The sequence below is a fragment of the Drosophila navojoa genome, chromosome X, assembly GCF_054131105.1.
Source record: "Drosophila navojoa isolate 15081-1374.11 chromosome X, UAZ_NAV_1.0, whole genome shotgun sequence".
In the NCBI taxonomy this organism is placed as follows: Eukaryota; Metazoa; Arthropoda; class Insecta; order Diptera; family Drosophilidae; genus Drosophila; species Drosophila navojoa.
In genome coordinates this window covers 32,413,948-32,440,602 of record NC_142895.1, presented here as the reverse complement: position 1 = coordinate 32,440,602, position 26,655 = coordinate 32,413,948, and the positions used below count along the sequence as shown (strand labels likewise).

The window sequence follows — 26,655 nt, the reverse complement described above, 5'->3', positions numbered from 1 at the left end:
CAAGCTCGGATGTGGACCAGATAAAGACAAAAATTGATCTAAACGGACACACAGTTGTCAACATATTTAGCCCGCTCAGCCGGATCGACAAAACGCCCTTAAACATATTTTTTGTCCACGACCTCCGTATAAGTGCTCGTCAAAAATGCACGGTGGAGCTATGCAATGATCTCACGCAATGTCACCGTTGCAAAGGACCAACCTCCAATCTGTGCTCATTATGAAGAACAGCACCCGGCGAATTTCAGAGGTTTCCACGTTTATAAGCGACTCCTAAAGGCACAGGCTCCAGCGCAAAAACGAAATCCAGCACAACCCTCCAACGCTGTCCCACGCTGGGCTGATAGAGGCCACCCAACATTGCCCACTAGTGGACTATCATATGCCCAAGCAGCCAGAGAGGAGAAAAAGCCCAGCCAGCATCTTACATGCCCGATCGAAGCATTATTTAGCTTCTTCAGCAACAGCAGCGACAATTTGATATAATTAGTGCTGAAATCAAAGCAATGCGAGAGCTGCAAGCCCAGCAAGCAAACTTCATGACAAATATACCACTCAATAGTGGCACCTGTCTTCACGTATGCAATGCCGTTATGGAGGTCTGCTGCGAGAGCTCACATTAACAAAGTGCAAACCACACAAAACAAAGCCTTAAGGGCATGGACCAGAGCCGAATGGTTTGTCAGACACAAAACCCTGCACACCGACCTCAAGATGCCGACAATTACCGAGCTAATTGGCTGACACAGCAAAAGGTACGCGGATAGAATATCAGCCCACCCAAACCAGCCTGCAGCCAATTTAGCTACCAATATGATCAACAGAAGGTTGAAAATATTGCACCCCTTGGATCTCAGAAGCAACAATAGATTTATAGCAAAAAAGGCATTTAGCCACTTCATTAGTTAAGGTACACTTATAAATGCGCTATAGAGTTTAAGACAAAAGATGCAATAAAATTAAAAAAAAAAAAAATTTTTTAATTTAAAAAAGTGATATAGACTAATAAACTTAACTGGCGCCCGAGTAGAGACCACTTTGATTATAAAATTGTGGGGATAAAAAAATATAAATATAGTGCCACGAGTATTCCTTAAATAAAAAATACAAAATTAAATAATGAGTGAAATTCGTTCAGTTGTTGCGCGCAAAACGATCAAATATAAGTGACTAAAAATAAAATATAAATAAATGAAAAATTGAGGTAATTTGAAATTATAATTGTAATATGATTAAATAATATGCAATGAGACGGAAGTTTCGAAGAACTTTTTTTTTCTTAAATCTTCTTCGTCGGTATTGCGCGTGTTACGTCTAGGCACCCCTCGATGTGCCCCCCAATAGTAGACGCGTCTTGCCTTGTAAGCAAGAACTTGACTATTTTGCAGCGGCGACACTGACAGAAAAACTACCAGGAATTGGAATATGAACCGTTCTTGAAATCCTGGCAGCAGCAACGCAGGCAACGAAACGACAGAGGCAAGAGATGCAAAAGCAGAGCTTGCAGTCAGTTCTATTTTTGACAGTCAGTCGACAAGTCGAATAAAAACAGAGCTAATCAACTTAAAACAAAAAAAAAAAGGCCATTTGCCGAAGGGACTAGATACCATAACTCGCGCAAGCCAAAATAATAAAAATAAATGTAATAAAAAAGAGTATTAGTAATAATTAATTAAATACGATACGATAATATAATAGGATTAATAAACTCGATAATACACAATGAGACAAAAAAGAAATTTCACTCATTGTGCGTGTGTGAGTGCAAGTGCGTTACGTGTGAATAGAGCAGTGTGGTTATGCACTGCGTTCCGTTGGAAAGGCCTTACAATCAACAATCAACAAACAAAATACAAATATTGCGTTCGGCTGCCCAACAGTTCGTGGTGTAGTTCTTACTTCAGTTGGCTGTAACAGGCTAAAAAGAATAATAAGGACCTCCCGTTAAGTGCGAATTTGCAACATTTATTTAGTATTTTATTAATTCAAGTTTAAATCTCTGACAGATTAAAGAAGTCAGCATACTCATAGGCACACTAATGCACGTACATTGAGAACACAAATTTACATTTAGTTTAGATTAAAGAAGTCAGCATACTCATTCGCACACACAATTAACATTTATTCTGGGTAAGTGATACATTGCGCTCCGTAGTTGGCTATTTTAAAAATTAATAAAAAGGAATTTAAATAAAAAGCATATAAAATATATTTATTTAACATCTGTGGAAGACCGTTTGCTTGAAGCTTATATTTTTGATCTACTGTTTTTTTTTATTGTCTTTATTTTCGCTTTTTTTTTAAAGAAGTAAAAACTCAAAAAAAAGAAAAAAAAAAAGAAAGAAAATGTCTGTGTCCGAGCGAGAATCGTCCGAAATGAGGGAGTCCATAGGAAGATTTGAGGCAACCTTATCGTTGTTAACGAATCTAAATGCCGCGAAAAAGGAAGAATTGAAAGAGGCTCTTGTTAAAATCAATTCGTTGGAAGGTGACCTTACTAAGGAACGCTAGTCTCGCAATCCTACGGTTGAAGACCCGCGACCCTTAACTCGTCCCCGCAATGTCTTCGATTTTGCAGAGTGTAGTCAAATACCCGAATTCGTGAAAGATTTGCAGATTTATGAAGGAAATGTCTCCGAGTTTGAGTCTTAGGCTAATAGGGCCGATAGCATCTTGACCGATTACGAGCTATTTGAGACAAATCTCAGTATAGGGCGATAAAAACGTACATCAGGCAGAAGGTAGGGGGCCCTGAAAACATTGCCCTTACTTCTTACGGGGTACCTGATGACAACTGGCCGGAGATGAAACACGTATTAGCTCTGCATTATGCTGACAAGCGTGATTTGAATATGTTAGATTTCCAGTTGGGAAAGATGTTTCAAGGCACGACAAGTGTCGATGTCTCCTTCAATAGAGTCAATGGCCATTTATCCTTGATAATGGGAAAACTGACGAATGGCTCGTACTCAGCGGAGGTATCATCTGCTTTAATAGATATTAGCAAAAAGAAATCGCTAGATGTCTTCATAGGTGGCTTAAATGGCGACCTACCTAGATTCCTTATGTTACATAGGCAGAAAGATCTACCCGGAGCATACTCATTGTGTAATGAGTTGCAAAATGTTTGTATGAGGGCTTGCCCCGCGTTTGTATCTTCGAATGTTTTTCCTGGAAATCTACGCTCGGTGGGTCCGGTACAGAACCATTTGGCATTCTGCTCTTCGCGACGTCTGTTGAATTCTAACGATGCACTATGGGTAAAAAGTCGATTTTTTTGGCATCAATTGTAAATGAAGAGCTAGGAACTTGAAATTTTAGGAATATATTATTAATATTAAAAAGAAAATTCGGATTTTTTTTTTACAATTGGGCGTGGCATTCGAATTTTCCGCCCCTTTTACATATAATATTAAATTAAAAATCATTACATGTGGGCTCAAATTATTTTTAATAACTTTTTTGTACACTTTTAGCAACTTTAAATTATATTTTTATTATATTTCATTCAACTGCAAGCAAATATTAATATTTGAAGAAACTTAGGGATATATAAAATATATGCGATATAATTTTAAACTGAATAGTCTTCATATTCTTCATCTAATTCAAAATTTAACTCTAAATTTTTATCATCTATGTTTTGGTCTTCACTTTCATCCTCATTTTCGTCTTCATTTTCTTCTTTAACTAAGGTTGGCTCCATTAAGCCTTCAAATGTTGCTGGTAATTGAAAATTGGGATCTTCCAAAAGTTCAATAACTTATTTTTTTTTTCTTGTTTTTCTTTTCGCGTTCTTTTAAACTGAGTGAAGAGAGAAGTGGATCAGATGAGTCTAAAGCCCTATTAAATATATCAGTTGAATTCTCTAATCGGCTACATTTCCTGGCGTGAGTTTTTCTATCATTTCTATACAGCTTGTTCCGGGCTTCAGACGCGTTTTCTCCTAATATGCCATCATGAATTATGCAAGTGCCCATAATTTGGTATCCATGCACCAAAATTTTGTGAACATCATTGATATTTCCACTTCCATTAGGCCTGGGTTTATCCACATGAAGACCCATTTCATCCCACAGCCTCCGCTTAATTTCTTGTTTACGCAATGATACCTTTTGTTTGTCGACATCTTTAACACGCCATTTTTTAATTTCGATTCTGTACGATATTTTCAATACAAACTCAAGGAATCGAATCCAAGCATGCAGAGGGCTAACTCCATATTGCAAATTCATAGAAGAAGTTCTAAAAATTTCCGAAGTACCGAAGTACTTTCCAAAGTACCTTCACAATCAATTATCACCCTGCCTTCAAGCCACCTAGCATGATGCATTTTAAACCTTTCCAAATTCCGGTTGCACTTTGGCAGATGCTTCTTTATATACTCTACAAATTGCTTTACTCTTTTATCAATTAGATTATTAATATTTTCGCTAATATTATTGTTAATTTTTTAAATAATAAAGTTTTTTACCGCGCATTCTTGGCGGTTGTTGTTGGTCCATACCTCAACAAGCTCTGCACGACAAAGCTCGTTTTTAACTGCAAAAACTAATTTTTTGTCCAAAAGGAAAAAAAAAGGAGCAAACGAGGTTAATAGATTCCGAACCTGGACATAATGCACAACAACTGTTATATCAAACCTCTGTGAAGTGGTGTGCTGCACAAAAGTAATACTCCACGGAACACAAGTACATTTGTTAATTTTTAGCTAAAAATACACATAGACAACACACTGGACAACTGGACAATAACACAATTACAATCAAAAAGTAATAGCAATAACTTATTGTACATACCATTAGGTACGTTTTCCATTATACACTTTCTTTGTTTATGTTTACACAAAAGCTTTAAATTAATTGCAAGTTGAACAAAATTTCCCGCGCTTTTTATATATCAAATGCAACTATGCAACAGGTGACTTTGAGTGTGTGTAAAATTTTAATGGTAATCCCTAAATTAAAAAAAAAATACTTTTCAATCTAGTTGAAGTATATATATTCAATAAATAAAAGAAAATTTTAAATTGTAAACAAAATTTTTTTTTGAATAAATGCCAAAAAAATCGACTTTTTACCCATAGTGCGATTGCAAGTATACGATGCCACAACAGGAGTATACTAATAATAACGCCTCGCTTCCACCATTCACTCCAAGATATGGAGTACAGCCGGGGCGATCCACCCTGAAAAGGGAATCTAACCAGTCAGGACACTCTCAGAGGTCGAATATGTCCTCATCACAATAGGATAAGTCGGACCAGGCTAGCGAGCAATTGGTACAGTAAGACGAGGGGCAGGTAAATTTTATGACAAACGCCTCTCTAGCTTAGAGTATGGCAAGACTGACGGGGCTGTGCTTCAGTTTCTAATAGACACTGGAGCTAATAAGAATTGTATTTGCCCCAGGGTAGCCGCAGGGTGTAGTGATTTGGAAAGACCATATTTAGTACAGTCCGCTACAGCCAGTATCTTAATAAAACAACAACTAATTGGCTCATTCTTCGAATCAGTGGGTAATAGTACCCCCCTCACTTTTGATGGGCTTCCTGGTTTAGAAGTCGTTTGACGGAATTAGCGGAGACGATAGTCTGAGGCAGTTAAATGCAATTATAGACAGGAAGCGTGATCTTCTCAGAATAGAACCAGGAGTGAGAATTTCACTGTTAGCTAGAAAATCAATATTGGTGCACATTCTACTCGATGATACGCATTCAGAAAAAGTGAGAAAAGTACTCGACCTTTTGCTCGAAGAATTCTCGAACGTTTTTCAGCCTCTCGCCCCAGGTCGCGTAGTTAAAACGGCAGTGAGAGCTGAAATTCGTACCACAACTCAAGAGTCTATTTATACCAAGATTTACCCTTACCTAGCCCATATGAAAGAAGAAGTAGGGCTTTGGCTTGTCTTGGCGCAGCAAAGTATTTCACAACTCTTGACCTGACTTCAGGAGAGAGTTAATGAAAAAAACTGAGAAGCCAAAGACAGCATACTCGACTTTAAACGGCAAGTATGGATTCAGTCGATTGCCTTTCGATGTGCTTAGGCCATACATTGGTAAAATATGCTACGTTTATGTAGACGATATAATCGTCTTCAGCGATAGCTATGAAACCCACTGGGAACATTTGCGACAGATTTTCAAAACGCTTCGTGAAGTGAATTTGAAAGTAAACCATTTCTTGTCTACTCAGGTCGAATTCTTGGCTTCTTCGTAGCTTCCGATGGCATAAGATCGGATGTCAAGAAAGTGGAAGCTATTAAGAAACTAGAACCACCTTCTGATGTCAAAGAGCTAAAGAGCTTCCTTGATATGACTTCTTACTATAGGAAGTTTATGCAAAAATCGCGAAGCCTCTTACCAACTTGATAGGCGGTGGGGCGCAGGAGTCAAAGCTTCTCGATCGAAGAAACTTCCCGTTGAACTAGACGGGTCATGTTTGAAGGCGTTCGAAGAGCTAAAAAGGCTCCTCTCGTCTTCCGCCAGTACTTGGCCTTCCCTGATTTTCACAAGCGCTCCATTTGACTACCAATACGTCCAGGTATGCGCTGGGAGCGGTTCTGTCCCAAATTCCATACGAAAAAGACAGGCCAATAGAAGAGAAGTGCTGCCGATCATTTGGGCTTTGGACAATTTGCGCTCGTACCTTTACGGTGCTGGTTGCATCAAGATCTTCACCACCAACCCCTGACGTATTCCCTAGGGAATCGTAATCATTTGGGCTTTGAACAATTTGCGCTCGTACCTTTACGGTGCTGGTTGCATCAAGATCTCCACCACCAACCCCTTACGTATAAGCTATTTATAGATATTTATAGACATGGTAAAAATTCCTGATGCAATCTTTTCAAGACAAGAATAGGACAGAAACAGACGAAAACAAGATACTTCTTGAAAATGGCTAGTCGTATTAGGACTTCCACGGCCGCCTGTCAGATCTGTAAGTATCAAAAATACGATGGGTACCCTAATAAACCACTTCTACAGCCCACACCAATTCCGACTCGTCCATGTGAAATAAACACATAGACATTTTCATACTAAAGGGTAAAAAATACCTCAATTGTATACATACATTTTTCAAGTATGCCAAACTATTCCCAATAGAGTCGAAATCAGCGGTACACTTGCGCGAAGAATTGATCAGGGTTTTATATTACTTCACTGCGCCAAAGACAATGGTTTCCGATAATGAGTGAGGTTTACTCTACCCGACGGTTTTGAGTATTGAGGTCTAGGACGCGTTTTCACACAAGAGTGAAGTGAATGGCCAAGTTGGAAGGTTTGATTCCACATTCTTGAAAATATTCCGTTGTCTCAGGCAAGAATATCCGACCTGCACGGTCGATGAACTTGTCGCAATTTCGGTCGATAGATACAATAATTCCATTCACTCGGTTACACAGAGGAAACCCACGGATATTTTCCTCAACCGTGGTCCGACTCTAGATTTGGAAAAGATGTAAGAGGTAAAACAAAAGAAGCATGAGGATATTCGAGGTTTGTAACAGCGTAAACAGCAGATCTCGAATGATAACAACAACAGGAAAAGGGCAACACCGGTTAATTATCATCCTTTTTACCCATAGTGCGATGGCAAGTATACGATGCCACAACAGGAGTATACTAATAATAACGCCTCGCCTCCACCATTCACTCCAAGATATGGAGTACAGCCGGGGCCATCCACCCTGAAAATGGAATCTAACCAGTCAGGACACTCTCAGAGGTCGAATATGTCCTCATCACAATAGGATAAGTCGGACCAGGCTAGCGAGCAATTGGTACAGTAAGACGAGGGGCAGGTAAATTTTATGACAAACGCCTCTCTAGCTTAGAGTATGGCAAGACTGACGGGGCTGTGCTTCAGTTTCTAATAGACACTGGAGCTAATAAGAATTGTATTTGCCCCAGGGTAGCCGCAGGGTGTAGTGATTTGGAAAGACCATATTTAGTACAGTCCGCTACAGCCAGTATCTTAATAAAACAACAACTAATTGGCTCATTCTTCGAATCAGTGGGTAATAGTACCCCCCTCACTTTTGATGGGCTTCCTGGTTTAGAAGTCGTTTGACGGAATTAGCGGAGACGATAGTCTGAGGCAGTTAAATGCAATTATAGACAGGAAGCGTGATCTTCTCAGAATAGAACCAGGAGTGAGAATTTCACTGTTAGCTAGAAAATCAATATTGGTGCACATTCTACTCGATGATACGCATTCAGAAAAAGTGAGAAAAGTACTCGACCTTTTGCTCGAAGAATTCTCGAACGTTTTTCAGCCTCTCGCCCCAGGTCGCGTAGTTAAAACGGTAGTGAGAGCTGAAATTCGTACCACAACTCAAGAGTCTATTTATACCAAGATTTACCCTTACCTAGCCCATATGAAAGAAGAAGTAGGGCTTTGGCTTGTCTTGGCGCAGCAAAGTATTTCACAACTCTTGACCTGACTTCAGGAGAGAGTTAATGAAAAAAACTGAGAAGCCAAAGACAGCATACTCGACTTTAAACGGCAAGTATGGATTCAGTCGATTGCCTTTCGATGTGCTTAGGCCATACATTGGTAAAATATGCTACGTTTATGTAGACGATATAATCGTCTTCTGCGATAGCTATGAAACCCACTGGGAACATTTGCGACAGATTTTCAAAACGCTTCGTGAAGTGAATTTGAAAGTAAACCATTTCTTGTCTACTCAGGTCGAGTTCTTGGCTTCTTCGTAGCGTCCGATGGCATAAGATCGGATGTCAAGAAAGTGGAAGCTATTAAGAAACTAGAACCACCTTCTGATGTCAAAGAGCTAAAGAGCTTCCTTGATATGACTTCTTACTATAGGAAGTTTATCTAAGATTATGCAAAAATCGCGAAGCCTCTTACCAACTTGATAGGCGGTGGGGCGCAGGAGTCAAAGCTTCTCGATCGAAGAAACTTCCCGTTGAACTAGACGGGTCATGTTTGAAGGCGTTCGAAGAGCTAAAAAGGCTCCTCTCGTCTTCCGCCAGTACTTGGCCTTCCCTGATTTTCACAAGCGATCCATTTGACTACCAATACGTCCAGGTATGCGCTGGGAGCGGTTCTGTCCCAAATTCCATACGAAAAAGACAGGCCAATAGAAGAGAAGTGCTGCCGATCATTTGGGCTTTGGACAATTTGCGCTCGTACCTTTACGGTGCTGGTTGCATCAAGATCTTCACCACCAACCCCTGACGTATTCCCTAGGGAATCGTAATCATTTGGGCTTTGAACAATTTGCGCTCGTACCTTTACGGTGCTGGTTGCATCAAGATCTCCACCACCAACCCCTTACGTATAACCTATTTATAGATATGGTAAAAATTCCTGATGCAATCTTTTCAAGACAAGAATAGGACAGAAACAGACGAAAACAAGATACTTCTTGAAAATGGCTAGTCGTATTAGGACTTTCACGGCCGCCTGTCAGATCTGTAAGTATCAAAAATACGATGGGTACCCTAATAAACCACTTCTACAGCCCACACCTATTCCGACTCGTCCATGTGAAATAAACACATAGACATTTTCATACTAAAGGGTAAAAAATACCTCAATTGTATACATACATTTTTCAAGTATGCCAAACTATTCCCAATAGAGTCGAAATCAGCGGTACACTTGCGCGAAGAATTGATCAGGGTTTTATATTACTTCACTGCGCCAAAGACAATGGTTTCCGATAATGAGTGAGGTTTACTCTACCCGACGGTTTTGAGTATTGAGGTCTAGGACGCGTTTTCACACAAGAGTGAAGTGAATGGCCAAGTTGGAAGGTTTGATTCCACATTCTTGAAAATATTCCGTTGTCTCAGGCAAGAATATCCGACCTGCACGGTCGATGAACTTGTCGCAATTTCGGTCGATAGATACAATAATTCCATTCACTCGGTTACACAGAGGAAACCCACGGATATTTTCCTCAACCGTGGTCCGACTCTAGATTTGGAAAAGATGTAAGAGGTAAAACAAAAGAAGCATGAGGATATTCGAGGTTTGTAACAGCGTAAACAGCAGATCTCGAATGATAACAACAACAGGAAAAGGGCAACACCGGTTAATTATCATCCTTTTTACCCATAGTGCGATGGCAAGTATACGATGCCACAACAGGAGTATACTAATAATAACGCCTCGCCTCCACCATTCACTCCAAGATATGGAGTACAGTCGGGGCGATCTACCCTGAAAATGGAATCTAATCAGTCAGGACACTCTCAGAGGTCGAATATGTCCTCATCACAATAGGATAAGTCGGACCAGGCTAGCGAGCAATTGGTACAGTAGGACGAGGGGCAGGTAAATTTTATGACAAACGTCTCTCTAGCTTAGAGTATGGCAAGACTGACGGGGCTGGGCTTCAGTTTCTAATAGACACTGGAGCTAATAAGAATTGTATTTGCCCCAGGGTAGCCGCAGGGTGTAGTGATTTGGAAAGACCATATTTAGTACAGTCCGCTACAGCCAGTATCTTAATAAAACAACAACTAACTGGCTCATTCTTCGAATCAGTGGGTAATAGTACCCCCCTCACTTTTGATGGGCTTCCTGGTTTAGAAGTCGTTTGACGGAATTAGCGGAGACGATAGTCTGAGGCAGTTAAATGCAATTATAGACAGGAAGCGTGATCTTCTCAGAATAGAACCAGGAGTGAGAATTTCACTGTTAGCTAGAAAATCAATATTGGTGCACATTCTACTCGATGATACGCATTCAGAAAAAGTGAGAAAAGTACTCGACCTTTTGCTCGAAGAATTCTCGAACGTTTTTCAGCCTCTCGCCCCAGGTCGCGTAGTTAAAACGGCAGTGAGAGCTGAAATTCGTACCACAACTCAAGAGTCTATTTATACCAAGATTTACCCTTACCTAGCCCATATGAAAGAAGAAGTAGGGCTTTGGCTTGTCTTGGCGCAGCAAAGTATTTCACAACTCTTGACCTGACTTCAGGAGAGAGTTAATGAAAAAAACTGAGAAGCCAAAGACAGCATACTCGACTTTAAACGGCAAGTATGGATTCAGTCGATTGCCTTTCGATGTGCTTAGGCCATACATTGGTAAAATATGCTACGTTTATGTAGACGATATAATCGTCTTCAGCGATAGCTATGAAACCCACTGGGAACATTTGCGACAGATTTTCAAAACGCTTCGTGAAGTGAATTTGAAAGTAAACCATTTCTTGTCTACTCAGGTCGAATTCTTGGCTTCTTCGTAGCGTCCGATGGCATAAGATCGGATGTCAAGAAAGTGGAAGCTATTAAGAAACTAGAACCACCTTCTGATGTCAAAGAGCTAAAGAGCTTCCTTGATATGACTTCTTACTATAGGAAGTTTATCTAAGATTATGCAAAAATCGCGAAGCCTCTTACCAACTTGATAGGCGGTGGGGCGCAGGAGTCAAAGCTTCTCGATCGAAGAAACTTCCCGTTGAACTAGACGGGTCATGTTTGAAGGCGTTCGAAGAGCTAAAAAGGCTCCTCTCGTCTTCCGCCAGTACTTGGCCTTCCCTGATTTTCACAAGCGCTCCATTTGACTACCAATACGTCCAGGTATGCGCTGGGAGCGGTTCTGTCCCAAATTCCATACGAAAAAGACAGGCCAATAGAAGAGAAGTGCTGCCGATCATTTGGGCTTTGGACAATTTGCGCTCGTACCTTTACGGTGCTGGTTGCATCAAGATCTTCACCACCAACCCCTGACGTATTCCCTAGGGAATCGTAATCATTTGGGCTTTGAACAATTTGCGCTCGTACCTTTATGGTGCTGGTTGCATCAAGATCTCCACCACCAACCCCTTACGTATAAGCTATTTATAGATATTTATAGACATGGTAAAAATTCCTGATGCAATCTTTTCAAGACAAGAATAGGACAGAAACAGACGAAAACAAGATACTTCTTGAAAATGGCTAGTCGTATTAGGACTTCCACGGCCGCCTGTCAGATCTGTAAGTATCAAAAATACGATTCCGACTCGTCCATGTGAAATAAACACATAGACATTTTCATACTAAAGGGTAAAAAATACCTCAATTGTATACATACATTTTTCAAGTATGCCAAACTATTCCCAATAGAGTCGAAATCAGCGGTACACTTGCGCGAAGAATTGATCAGGGTTTTATATTACTTCACTGCGCCAAAGACAATGGTTTCCGATAATGAGTGAGGTTTACTCTACCCGACGGTTTTGAGTATTGAGGTCTAGGACGCGTTTTCACACAAGAGTGAAGTGAATGGCCAAGTTGGAAGGTTTGATTCCACATTCTTGAAAATATTCCGTTGTCTCAGGCAAGAATATCCGACCTGCACGGTCGATGAACTTGTCGCAATTTCGGTCGATAGATACACTAATTCCATTCACTCGGTTACACAGAGGAAACCCACGGATATTTTCCTCAACCGTGGTCCGACTCTAGATTTGGAAAAGATGTAAGAGGTAAAACAAAAGAAGCATGAGGATATTCGAGGTTTGTAACAGCGTAAACAGCAGATCTCGAATGATAACAACAACAGGAAAAGGGCAACACCGGTTAATTATCATCCTTTTTACCCATAGTGCGATGGCAAGTATACGATGCCACAACAGGAGTATACTAATAATAACGCCTCGCCTCCACCATTCACTCCAAGATATGGAGTACAGCCGGGGCGATCTACCCTGAAAATGGAATCTAACCAGTCAGGACACTCTCAGAGGTCGAATATGTCCTCATCACAATAGGATAAGTCGGACCAGGCTAGCGAGCAATTGGTACAGTAGGACGAGGGGCAGGTAAATTTTATGACAAACGTCTCTCTAGCTTAGAGTATGGCAAGACTGACGGGGCTGGGCTTCAGTTTCTAATAGACACTGGAGCTAATAAGAATTGTATTTGCCCCAGGGTAGCCGCAGGGTGTAGTGATTTGGAAAGACCATATTTAGTACAGTCCGCTACAGCCAGTATCTTAATAAAACAACAACTAATTGGCTCATTCTTCGAATCAGTGGGTAATAGTACCCCCCTCACTTTTGATGGGCTTCCTGGTTTAGAAGTCGTTTGACGGAATTAGCGGAGACGATAGTCTGAGGCAGTTAAATGCAATTATAGACAGGAAGCGTGATCTTCTCAGAATAGAACCAGGAGTGAGAATTTCACTGTTAGCTAGAAAATCAATATTGGTGCACATTCTACTCGATGATACGCATTCAGAAAAAGTGAGAAAAGTACTCGACCTTTTGCTCGAAGAATTCTCGAACGTTTTTCAGCCTCTCGCCCCAGGTCGCGTAGTTAAAACGGCAGTGAGAGCTGAAATTCGTACCACAACTCAAGAGTCTATTTATACCAAGATTTACCCTTACCTAGCCCATATGAAAGAAGAAGTAGGGCTTTGGCTTGTCTTGGCGCAGCAAAGTATTTCACAACTCTTGACCTGACTTCAGGAGAGAGTTAATGAAAAAAACTGAGAAGCCAAAGACAGCATACTCGACTTTAAACGGCAAGTATGGATTCAGTCGATTGCCTTTCGATGTGCTTAGGCCATACATTGGTAAAATATGCTACGTTTATGTAGACGACATAATCGTCTTCTGCGATAGCTTTGAAACCCACTGGGAACATTTGCGACAGATTTTCAAAACGCTTCGTGAAGTGAATTTGAAAGTAAACCATTTCTTGTCTACTCAGGTCGAGTTCTTGGCTTCTTCGTAGCGTCCGATGGCATAAGATCGGATGTCAAGAAAGTGGAAGCTATTAAGAAACTAGAACCACCTTCTGATGTCAAAGAGCTAAAGAGCTTCCTTGATATGACTTCTTACTATAGGAAGTTTATCTAAGATTATGCAAAAATCGCGAAGCCTCTTACCAACTTGATAGGCGGTGGGGCGCAGGAGTCAAAGCTTCTCGATCGAAGAAACTTCCCGTTGAACTAGACGGGTCATGTTTGAAGGCGTTCGAAGAGCTAAAAAGGCTCCTCTCGTCTTCCGCCAGTACTTGGCCTTCCCTGATTTTCACAAGCGCTCCATTTGACTACCAATACGTCCAGGTATGCGCTGGGAGCGGTTCTGTCCCAAATTCCATACGAAAAAGACAGGCCAATAGAAGAGAAGTGCTGCCGATCATTTGGGCTTTGGACAATTTGCGCTCGTACCTTTACGGTGCTGGTTGCATCAAGATCTTCACCACCAACCCCTGACGTATTCCCTAGGGAATCGTAATCATTTGGGCTTTGAACAATTTGCGCTCGTACCTTTACGGTGCTGGTTGCATCAAGATCTCCACCACCAACCCCTTACGTATAACCTATTTATAGATATTTATAGATATGGTAAAAATTCCTGATGCAATCTTTTCAAGACAAGAATAGGACAGAAACAGACGAAAACAAGATACTTCTTGAAAATGGCTAGTCGTATTAGGACTTTCACGGCCGCCTGTCAGATCTGTAAGTATCAAAAATACGATGGGTACCCTAATAAACCACTTCTACAGCCCACACCTATTCCGACTTGTCCATGTGAAATAAACACATAGACATTTTCATACTAAAGGGTAAAAAATACCTCAATTGTATACATACATTTTTCAAGTATGCCAAACTATTCCCAATAGAGTCGAAATCAGCGGTACACTTGCGCGAAGAATTGATCAGGGTTTTATATTACTTCACTGCGCCAAAGACAATGGTTTCCGATAATGAGTGAGGTTTACTCTACCCGACGGTTTTGAGTATTGAGGTCTAGGACGCGTTTTCACACAAGAGTGAAGTGAATGGCCAAGTTGGAAGGTTTGATTCCACATTCTTGAAAATATTCCGTTGTCTCAGGCAAGAATATCCGACCTGCACGGTCGATGAACTTGTCGCAATTTCGGTCGATAGATACAATAATTCCATTCACTCGGTTACACAGAGGAAACCCACGGATATTTTCCTCAACCGTGGTCCGACTCTAGATTTGGAAAAGATGTAAGAGGTAAAACAAAAGAAGCATGAGGATATTCGAGGTTTGTAACAGCGTAAACAGCAGATCTCGAATGATAACAACAACAGGAAAAGGGCAACACCGGTTAATTATCATCCTTTTTACCCATAGTGCGATGGCAAGTATACGATGCCACAACAGGAGTATACTAATAATAACGCCTCGCCTCCACCATTCACTCCAAGATATGGAGTACAGCCGGGGCCATCCACCCTGAAAATGGAATCTAACCAGTCAGGACACTCTCAGAGGTCGAATATGTCCTCATCACAATAGGATAAGTCGGACCAGGCTAGCGAGCAATTGGTACAGTAAGACGAGGGGCAGGTAAATTTTATGACAAACGCCTCTCTAGCTTAGAGTATGGCAAGACTGACGGGGCTGGGCTTCAGTTTCTAATAGACACTGGAGCTAATAAGAATTGTATTTGCCCCAGGGTAGCCGCAGGGTGTAGTGATTTGGAAAGACCATATTTAGTACAGTCCGCTACAGCCAGTATCTTAATAAAACAACAACTAATTGGCTCATTCTTCGAATCAGTGGGTAATAGTACCCCCCTCACTTTTGATGGGCTTCCTGGTTTAGAAGTCGTTTGACGGAATTAGCGGAGACGATAGTCTGAGGCAGTTAAATGCAATTATAGACAGGAAGCGTGATCTTCTCAGAATAGAACCAGGAGTGAGAATTTCACTGTTAGCTAGAAAATCAATATTGGTGCACATTCTACTCGATGATACGCATTCAGAAAAAGTGAGAAAAGTACTCGACCTTTTGCTCGAAGAATTCTCGAACGTTTTTCAGCCTCTCGCCCCAGGTCGCGTAGTTAAAACGGCAGTGAGAGCTGAAATTCGTACCACAACTCAAGAGTCTATTTATACCAAGATTTACCCTTACCTAGCCCATATGAAAGAAGAAGTAGGGCTTTGGCTTGTCTTGGCGCAGCAAAGTATTTCACAACTCTTGACCTGACTTCAGGAGAGAGTTAATGAAAAAAACTGAGAAGCCAAAGACAGCATACTCGACTTTAAACGGCAAGTATGGATTCAGTCGATTGCCTTTCGATGTGCTTAGGCCATACATTGGTAAAATATGCTACGTTTATGTAGACGATATAATCGTCTTCTGCGATAGCTATGAAACCCACTGGGAACATTTGCGACAGATTTTCAAAACGCTTCGTGAAGTGAATTTGAAAGTAAACCATTTCTTGTCTACTCAGGTCGAGTTCTTGGCTTCTTCGTAGCGTCCGATGGCATAAGATCGGATGTCAAGAAAGTGGAAGCTATTAAGAAACTAGAACCACCTTCTGATGTCAAAGAGCTAAAGAGCTTCCTTGATATGACTTCTTACTATAGGAAGTTTATGCAAAAATCGCGAAGCCTCTTACCAACTTGATAGGCGGTGGGGCGCAGGAGTCAAAGCTTCTCGATCGAAGAAACTTCCCGTTGAACTAGACGGGTCATGTTTGAAGGCGTTCGAAGAGCTAAAAAGGCTCCTCTCGTCTTCCGCCAGTACTTGGCCTTCCCTGATTTTCACAAGCGCTCCATTTGACTACCAATACGTCCAGGTATGCGCTGGGAGCGGTTCTGTCCCAAATTCCATACGAAAAAGACAGGCCAATAGAAGAGAAGTGCTGCCGATCATTTGGGCTTTGGACAATTTGCGCTCGTACCTTTACGGTGCTGGTTGCATCAAGATCTTCACCACCAACCCCTGACGTATTCCCTAGGGAATCGTAATCATTTGGGCTTTGAACAATTTGCGCTCGTACCTTTACGGTGCTGGTTGCATCAAGATCTCCACCACCAACCCCTTACGTATAACCTATTTATAGATATTTATAGATATGGTAAAAATTCCTGATGCAATCTTTTCAAGACAAGAATAGGACAGAAACAGACGAAAACAAGATACTTCTTGAAAATGGCTAGTCGTATTAGGACTTTCACGGCCGCCTGTCAGATCTGTAAGTATCAAAAATACGATGGGTACCCTAATAAACCACGTCTACAGCCCACACCAATTCCGACTCGTCCATGTGATGTTCATACTAAAGGGTAAAAAATACCTCAATTGTATACATACATTTTTCAAGTATGCCAAACTATTCCCAATAGAGTCGAAATCAGCGGTACACTTGCGCGAAGAATTGATCAGGGTTTTATATTACTTCACTGCGCCAAAGACAATGGTTTCCGATAATGAGTGAGGTTTACTCTACCCGACGGTTTTGAGTATTGAGGTCTAGGACGCGTTTTCACACAAGAGTGAAGTGAATGGCCAAGTTGGAAGGTTTGATTCCACATTCTTGAAAATATTCCGTTGTCTCAGGCAAGAATATCCGACCTGCACGGTCGATGAACTTGTCGCAATTTCGGTCGATAGATACAATAATTCCATTCACTCGGTTACACAGAGGAAACCCACGGATATTTTCCTCAACCGTGGTCCGACTCTAGATTTGGAAAAGATGTAAGAGGTAAAACAAAAGAAGCATGAGGATATTCGAGGTTTGTAACAGCGTAAACAGCAGATCTCGAATGATAACAACAACAGGAAAAGGGCAACACCGGTTAATTATCATCCTTTTTACCCATAGTGCGATGGCAAGTATACGATGCCACAACAGGAGTATACTAATAATAACGCCTCGCCTCCACCATTCACTCCAAGATATGGAGTACAGCCGGGGCCATCCACCCTGAAAATGGAATCTAACCAGTCAGGACACTCTCAGAGGTCGAATATGTCCTCATCACAATAGGATAAGTCGGACCAGGCTAGCGAGCAATTGGTACAGTAAGACGAGGGGCAGGTAAATTTTATGACAAACGCCTCTCTAGCTTAGAGTATGGCAAGACTGACGGGGCTGGGCTTCAGTTTCTAATAGACACTGGAGCTAATAAGAATTGTATTTGCCCCAGGGTAGCCGCAGGGTGTAGTGATTTGGAAAGACCATATTTAGTACAGTCCGCTACAGCCAGTATCTTAATAAAACAACAACTAATTGGCTCATTCTTCGAATCAGTGGGTAATAGTACCCCCCTCACTTTTGATGGGCTTCCTGGTTTAGAAGTCGTTTGACGGAATTAGCGGGGACGATAGTCTGAGGCAGTTAAATGCAATTATAGACAGGAAGCGTGATCTTCTCAGAATAGAACCAGGAGTGAGAATTTCACTGTTAGCTAGAAAATCAATATTGGTGCACATTCTACTCGATGATACGCATTCAGAAAAAGTGAGAAAAGTACTCGACCTTTTGCTCGAAGAATTCTCGAACGTTTTTCAGCCTCTCGCCCCAGGTCGCGTAGTTAAAACGGCAGTGAGAGCTGAAATTCGTACCACAACTCAAGAGTCTATTTATACCAAGATTTACCCTTACCTAGCCCATATGAAAGAAGAAGTAGGGCTTTGGCTTGTCTTGGCGCAGCAAAGTATTTCACAACTCTTGACCTGACTTCAGGAGAGAGTTAATGAAAAAAACTGAGAAGCCAAAGACAGCATACTCGACTTTAAACGGCAAGTATGGATTCAGTCGATTGCCTTTCGATGTGCTTAGGCCATACATTGGTAAAATATGCTACGTTTATGTAGACGACATAATCGTCTTCTGCGATAGCTTTGAAACCCACTGGGAACATTTGCGACAGATTTTCAAAACGCTTCGTGAAGTGAATTTGAAAGTAAACCATTTCTTGTCTACTCAGGTCGAGTTCTTGGCTTCTTCGTAGCGTCCGATGGCATAAGATCGGATGTCAAGAAAGTGGAAGCTATTAAGAAACTAGAACCACCTTCTGATGTCAAAGAGCTAAAGAGCTTCCTTGATATGACTTCTTACTATAGGAAGTTTATCTAAGATTATGCAAAAATCGCGAAGCCTCTTACCAACTTGATAGGCGGTGGGGCGCAGGAGTCAAAGCTTCTCGATCGAAGAAACTTCCCGTTGAACTAGACGGGTCATGTTTGAAGGCGTTCGAAGAGCTAAAAAGGCTCCTCTCGTCTTCCGCCAGTACTTGGCCTTCCCTGATTTTCACAAGCGCTCCATTTGACTACCAATACGTCCAGGTATGCGCTGGGAGCGGTTCTGTCCCAAATTCCATACGAAAAAGACAGGCCAATAGAAGAGAAGTGCTGCCGATCATTTGGGCTTTGGACAATTTGCGCTCGTACCTTTACGGTGCTGGTTGCATCAAGATCTTCACCACCAACCCCTGACGTATTCCCTAGGGAATCGTAATCATTTGGGCTTTGAACAATTTGCGCTCGTACCTTTACGGTGCTGGTTGCATCAAGATCTCCACCACCAACCCCTTACGTATAACCTATTTATAGATATTTATAGATATGGTAAAAATTCCTGATGCAATCTTTTCAAGACAAGAATAGGACAGAAACAGACGAAAACAAGATACTTCTTGAAAATGGCTAGTCGTATTAGGACTTTCACGGCCGCCTGTCAGATCTGTAAGTATCAAAAATACGATGGGTACCCTAATAAACCACTTCTACAGCCCACACCAATTCCGACTCGTCCATGTGAAATAAACACATAGACATTTTCATACTAAAGGGTAAAATATACCTCAATTGTATACATACATTTTTCAAGTATGCCAAACTATTCCCAATAGAGTCGAAATCAGCGGTACACTTGCGCGAAGAATTGATCAGGGTTTTATATTACTTCACTGCGCCAAAGACAATGGTTTCCGATAATGAGTGAGGTTTACTCTACCCGACGGTTTTGAGTATTGAGGTCTAGGACGCGTTTTCACACAAGAGTGAAGTGAATGGCCAAGTTGGAAGGTTTGATTCCACATTCTTGAAAATATTCCGTTGTCTCAGGCAAGAATATCCGACCTGCACGGTCGATGAACTTGTCGCAATTTCGGTCGATAGATACAATAATTCCATTCACTCGGTTACACAGAGGAAACCCACGGATATTTTCCTCAACCGTGGTCCGACTCTAGATTTGGAAAAGATGTAAGAGGTAAAACAAAAGAAGCATGAGGATATTCGAGGTTTGTAACAGCGTAAACAGCAGATCTCGAATGATAACAACAACAGGAAAAGGGCAACACCGGTTAATTATCATCCTTTTTACCCATAGTGCGATGGCAAGTATACGATGCCACAACAGGAGTATACTAATAATAACGCCTCGCCTCCACCATTCACTCCAAGATATGGAGTACAGCCGGGGCCATCCACCTTGAAAATGGAATCTAACCAGTCAGGACACTCTCAGAGGTCGAATATGTCCTCATCACAATAGGATAAGTCGGACCAGGCTAGCGAGCAATTGGTACAGTAAGACGAGGGGCAGGTAAATTTTATGACAAACGCCTCTCTAGCTTAGAGTATGGCAAGACTGACGGGGCTGGGCTTCAGTTTCTAATAGACACTGGAGCTAATAAGAATTGTATTTGCCCCAGGGTAGCCGCAGGGTGTAGTGATTTGGAAAGACCATATTTAGTACAGTCCGCTACAGCCAGTATCTTAATAAAACAACAACTAATTAGCTCATTCTTCGAATCAGTGGGTAATAGTACCCCCCTCACTTTTGATGGGCTTCCTGGTTTAGAAGTCGTTTGACGGAATTAGCGGAGACGATAGTCTGAGGCAGTTAAATGCAATTATAGACAGGAAGCGTGATCTTCTCAGAATAGAACCAGGAGTGAGAATTTCACTGTTAGCTAGAAAATCAATATTGGTGCACATTCTACTCGATGATACGCATTCAGAAAAAGTGAGAAAAGTACTCGACCTTTTGCTCGAAGAATTCTCGAACGTTTTTCAGCCTCTCGCCCCAGGTCGCGTAGTTAAAACGGCAGTGAGAGCTGAAATTCGTACCACAACTCAAGAGTCTATTTATACCAAGATTTACCCTTACCTAGCCCATATGAAAGAAGAAGTAGGGCTTGTCTTGGCGCAGCAAAGTATTTCACAACTCTTGACCTGACTTCAGGAGAGAGTTAATGAAAAAAACTGAGAAGCCAAAGACAGCATATTCGACTTTAAACGGCAAGTATGGATTCAGTCGATTGCCTTTCGATGTGCTTAGGCCATACATTGGTAAAATATGCTACGTTTATGTAGACGATATAATCGTCTTCTGCGATAGCTATGAAACCCACTGGGAACATTTGCGACAGATTTTCAAAACGCTTCGTGAAGTGAATTTGAAAGTAAACCATTTCTTGTCTACTCAGGTCGAGTTCTTGGCTTCTTCGTAGCGTCCGATGGCATAAGATCGGATGTCAAGAAAGTGGAAGCTATTAAGAAACTAGAACCACCTTCTGATGTCAAAGAGCTAAAGAGCTTCCTTGATATGACTTCTTACTATAGGAAGTTTATGCAAAAATCGCGAAGCCTCTTACCAACTTGATAGGCGGTGGGGCGCAGGAGTCAAAGCTTCTCGATCGAAGAAACTTCCCGTTGAACTAGACGGGTCATGTTTGAAGGCGTTCGAAGAGCTAAAAAGGCTCCTCTCGTCTTCCGCCAGTACTTGGCCTTCCCTGATTTTCACAAGCGCTCCATTTGACTACCAATACGTCCAGGTATGCGCTGGGAGCGGTTCTGTCCCAAATTCCATACGAAAAAGACAGGCCAATAGAAGAGAAGTGCTGCCGATCATTTGGGCTTTGGACAATTTGCGCTCGTACCTTTACGGTGCTGGTTGCATCAAGATCTTCACCACCAACCCCTGACGTATTCCCTAGGGAATCGTAATCATTTGGGCTTTGAACAATTTGCGCTCGTACCTTTACGGTGCTGGTTGCATCAAGATCTCCACCACCAACCCCTTACGTATAACCTATTTATAGATATTTATAGATATGGTAAAAATTCCTGATGCAATCTTTTCAAGACAAGAATAGGACAGAAACAGACGAAAACAAGATACTTCTTGAAAATGGCTAGTCGTATTAGGACTTTCACGGCCGCCTGTCAGATCTGTAAGTATCAAAAATACGATGGGTACCCTAATAAACCACGTCTACAGCCCACACCAATTCCGACTCGTCCATGTGATGTTCATACTAAAGGGTAAAAAATACCTCAATTGTATACATACATTTTTCAAGTATGCCAAACTATTCCCAATAGAGTCGAAATCAGCGGTACACTTGCGCGAAGAATTGATCAGGGTTTTATATTACTTCACTGCGCCAAAGACAATGGTTTCCGATAATGAGTGAGGTTTACTCTACCCGACGGTTTTGAGTATTGAGGTCTAGGACGCGTTTTCACACAAGAGTGAAGTGAATGGCCAAGTTGGAAGGTTTGATTCCACATTCTTGAAAATATTCCGTTGTCTCAGGCAAGAATATCCGACCTGCACGGTCGATGAACTTGTCGCAATTTCGGTCGATAGATACAATAATTCCATTCACTCGGTTACACAGAGGAAACCCACGGATATTTTCCTCAACCGTGGTCCGACTCTAGATTTGGAAAAGATGTAAGAGGTAAAACAAAAGAAGCATGAGGATATTCGAGGTTTGTAACAGCGTAAACAGCAGATCTCGAATGATAACAACAACAGGAAAAGGGCAACACCGGTTAATTATCATCCTTTTTACCCATAGTGCGATGGCAAGTATACGATGCCACAACAGGAGTATACTAATAATAACGCCTCGCCTCCACCATTCACTCCAAGATATGGAGTACAGCCGGGGCCATCCACCCTGAAAATGGAATCTAACCAGTCAGGACACTCTCAGAGGTCGAATATGTCCTCATCACAATAGGATAAGTCGGACCAGGCTAGCGAGCAATTGGTACAGTAAGACGAGGGGCAGGTAAATTTTATGACAAACGCCTCTCTAGCTTAGAGTATGGCAAGACTGACGGGGCTGGGCTTCAGTTTCTAATAGACACTGGAGCTAATAAGAATTGTATTTGCCCCAGGGTAGCCGCAGGGTGTAGTGATTTGGAAAGACCATATTTAGTACAGTCCGCTACAGCCAGTATCTTAATAAAACAACAACTAATTGGCTCATTCTTCGAATCAGTGGGTAATAGTACCCCCCTCACTTTTGATGGGCTTCCTGGTTTAGAAGTCGTTTGACGGAATTAGCGGAGACGATAGTCTGAGGCAGTTAAATGCAATTATAGACAGGAAGCGTGATCTTCTCAGAATAGAACCAGGAGTGAGAATTTCACTGTTAGCTAGAAAATCAATATTGGTGCACATTCTACTCGATGATACGCATTCAGAAAAAGTGAGAAAAGTACTCGACCTTTTGCTCGAAGAATTCTCGAACGTTTTTCAGCCTCTCGCCCCAGGTCGCGTAGTTAAAACGGCAGTGAGAGCTGAAATTCGTACCACAACTCAAGAGTCTATTTATACCAAGATTTACCCTTACCTAGCCCATATGAAAGAAGAAGTAGGGCTTTGGCTTGTCTTGGCGCAGCAAAGTATTTCACAACTCTTGACCTGACTTCAGGAGAGAGTTAATGAAAAAAACTGAGAAGCCAAAGACAGCATACTCGACTTTAAACGGCAAGTATGGATTCAGTCGATTGCCTTTCGATGTGCTTAGGCCATACATTGGTAAAATATGCTACGTTTATGTAGACGATATAATCGTCTTCTGCGATAGCTATGAAACCCACTGGGAACATTTGCGACAGATTTTCAAAACGCTTCGTGAAGTGAATTTGAAAGTAAACCATTTCTTGTCTACTCAGGTCGAGTTCTTGGCTTCTTCGTAGCGTCCGATGGCATAAGATCGGATGTCAAGAAAGTGGAAGCTATTAAGAAACTAGAACCACCTTCTGATGTCAAAGAGCTAAAGAGCTTCCTTGATATGACTTCTTACTATAGGAAGTTTATCTAAGATTATGCAAAAATCGCGAAGCCTCTTACCAACTTGATAGGCGGTGGGGCGCAGGAGTCAAAGCTTCTCGATCGAAGAAACTTCCCGTTGAACTAGACGGGTCATGTTTGAAGGCGTTCGAAGAGCTAAAAAGGCTCCTCTCGTCTTCCGCCAGTACTTGGCCTTCCCTGATTTTCACAAGCGCTCCATTTGACTACCAATACGTCCAGGTATGCGCTGGGAGCGGTTCTGTCCCAAATTCCATACGAAAAAGACAGGCCAATAGAAGAGAAGTGCTGCCGATCATTTGGGCTTTGGACAATTTGCGCTCGTACCTTTACGGTGCTGGTTGCATCAAGATCTTCACCACCAACCCCTGACGTATTCCCTAGGGAATCGTAATCATTTGGGCTTTGAACAATTTGCGCTCGTACCTTTACGGTGCTGGTTGCATCAAGATCTCCACCACCAACCCCTTACGTATAACCTATTTATAGATATTTATAGATATGGTAAAAATTCCTGATGCAATCTTTTCAAGACAAGAATAGGACAGAAACAGACGAAAACAAGATACTTCTTGAAAATGGCTAGTCGTATTAGGACTTTCACGGCCGCCTGTCAGATCTGTAAGTATCAAAAATACGATGGGTACCCTAATAAACCACTTCTACAGCCCACACCAATTCCGACTCGTCCATGTGAAATAAACACATAGACATTTTCATACTAAAGGGTAAAATATACCTCAATTGTATACATACATTTTTCAAGTATGCCAAACTATTCCCAATAGAGTCGAAATCAGCGGTACACTTGCGCGAAGAATTGATCAGGGTTTTATATTACTTCACTGCGCCAAAGACAATGGTTTCCGATAATGAGTGAGGTTTACTCTACCCGACGGTTTTGAGTATTGAGGTCTAGGACGCGTTTTCACACAAGAGTGAAGTGAATGGCCAAGTTGGAAGGTTTGATTCCACATTCTTGGAAATATGCCGTTGTCTCAGGCAAGAATATCCGACCTGCACGGTCGATGAACTTGTCGCAATTTCGGTCGATAGATACAATAATTCCATTCACTCGGTTACACAGAGGAAACCCACGGATATTTTCCTCAACCGTGGTCCGACTCTAGATTTGGAAAAGATGTAAGAGGTAAAACAAAAGAAGCATGAGGATATTCGAGGTTTGTTACAGCGTAAACAGCAGATCTCGAATGATAACAACAACAGGAAAAGGGCAACACCGGTTAATTATCATCCTGGACAAGACGTGTTCCTAAAGAATAGGCAGATTAAAAGTAAAGACAAGAAGCGATTCAGTAGGGAAATAGTCGAACAGGACAAAATGGTCACTATAAAGACGCGATCAGGCAAGGTTCTTCACAAATCACACGTGAAAAAGTGAAGATGCGGATTTCATAGCAAAAAAGTTTTTCACATGTCTTAAGTTCGATAAATGATACTTCCTTTACTATGTCAAGCGGAGGACTTCGTGTCCTTATCTGTATCACCACGTTCGCACGGAAACACACAAAAAAATTAATAACAAGTAAGAAAGAGAGATCCCCTGAACCCTTCAAGCAAATGATATTTCCATAATAATTTGCACACAAACTCACACACTGGCGACTGCGCTTGGGCTGCGCTGCAGTGTTGGCAATATATTGAGAGCTTATATGTTGAATAATTTAATTTCTGGACGTACAATCTTAATGAAACTTTCAGAACGTTATCATAATGTTGAAATGTATTTGCATTCCAAAGCAGAAGTCTCTTGTACTTGAAATAGGCCTTTTACAAATACGAGAGTGAGGGGGTGAATATAAACGTGGAGGGTAAATTTAAACATAAATCGAAATTTTATAAAATGCACCTTAATATACATTTTAAATTTGGACTCTAGCTTGAAAGATGTAGGAGATATAATTTGATAACTGATTTTAGATAAGGTTTTTGATCGATAACGAAATAACGGGATGAGTTATCGATTTTTAGTGATAAACTCGATATGCGCACGCTATGTACGGACACTTAAATATTGAAAAAATTATATCTTCTGAAATCGACGCGTTGAAACATATGGACATACGGACGGCCGGACGGACGAACAGGGTTAAATCGACTCAGCTCGTCGCCAGGATAAAGAATATATGTACTTTGTGGGGTCCGCCACGCCTCCTTCTGCCTGTTACATACATTTTAACAAAACCATTATACCCATTTCCCATTTTCAATGGGTTCAAGTTATAAAAATTACACTATGTTAGTTTTTTTAATCCCATATGGACTTAAGTAAAAATGGTTAGTATTAAGAATAAAATTGTATTACTAACGCATTTCATATCACCAGCATCCCATTAATTTCATTAATATGCTTAATATCAACGCGATCTCTTCACGTCTTCAAATATGGCGGACCACTAGCGACGTTGAGACAGGCCAGCAAATGGAGAGTGAATGGGTACTTCAACCTGATTCTCATAATAATACTGGATTAAATTGAAGTGGCTATCGAGTCGACGAGGAATGAAGCAAGAGAGCTAAACGCAGGGCAAATCCGAGTCTTGATGTTCTATTACCCAGAACCACACGCCGCCGACCGTCTGCAACAATCACCAGTGATACGGAACCTTATGCTGCACAGGCAAAACACATTACTCCGGTCGACCAGAAGGTCGTCTGATCTGCGGGACGCAAATAATTAAGGGGGGAGGAGCTAACACTAGTCAATGCATTGCACCTCTTCCTCTCCCCTACCACCAAATTGACGCCTCTGCTTCCCAACATATCTCGGCTGCGACAGCGGCCATTGCCGCTCTGCTACTACAATGTCGACGTCGACCTCG

At 41.6% G+C, this 26,655-nt stretch overlaps 1 protein-coding gene and 1 long non-coding RNA gene across 2 annotated transcripts in view; one reads left to right on the top strand and one right to left on the bottom strand.

The window, feature by feature from the left end:
* LOC108658109 (uncharacterized) overlaps positions 1 to 26,655 on the bottom strand; it is a 205,544-nt gene that overhangs the window by 86,367 nt on the left and 92,522 nt on the right. The window lies entirely within an intron of this gene.
* Positions 1,763 to 26,655, top strand: LOC149090870 (uncharacterized). Its single transcript, XR_016197420.1, has 2 exons — positions 1,763 to 2,088; positions 26,077 to 26,655. It is a non-coding gene; the product is annotated as an uncharacterized LOC149090870 (long non-coding RNA).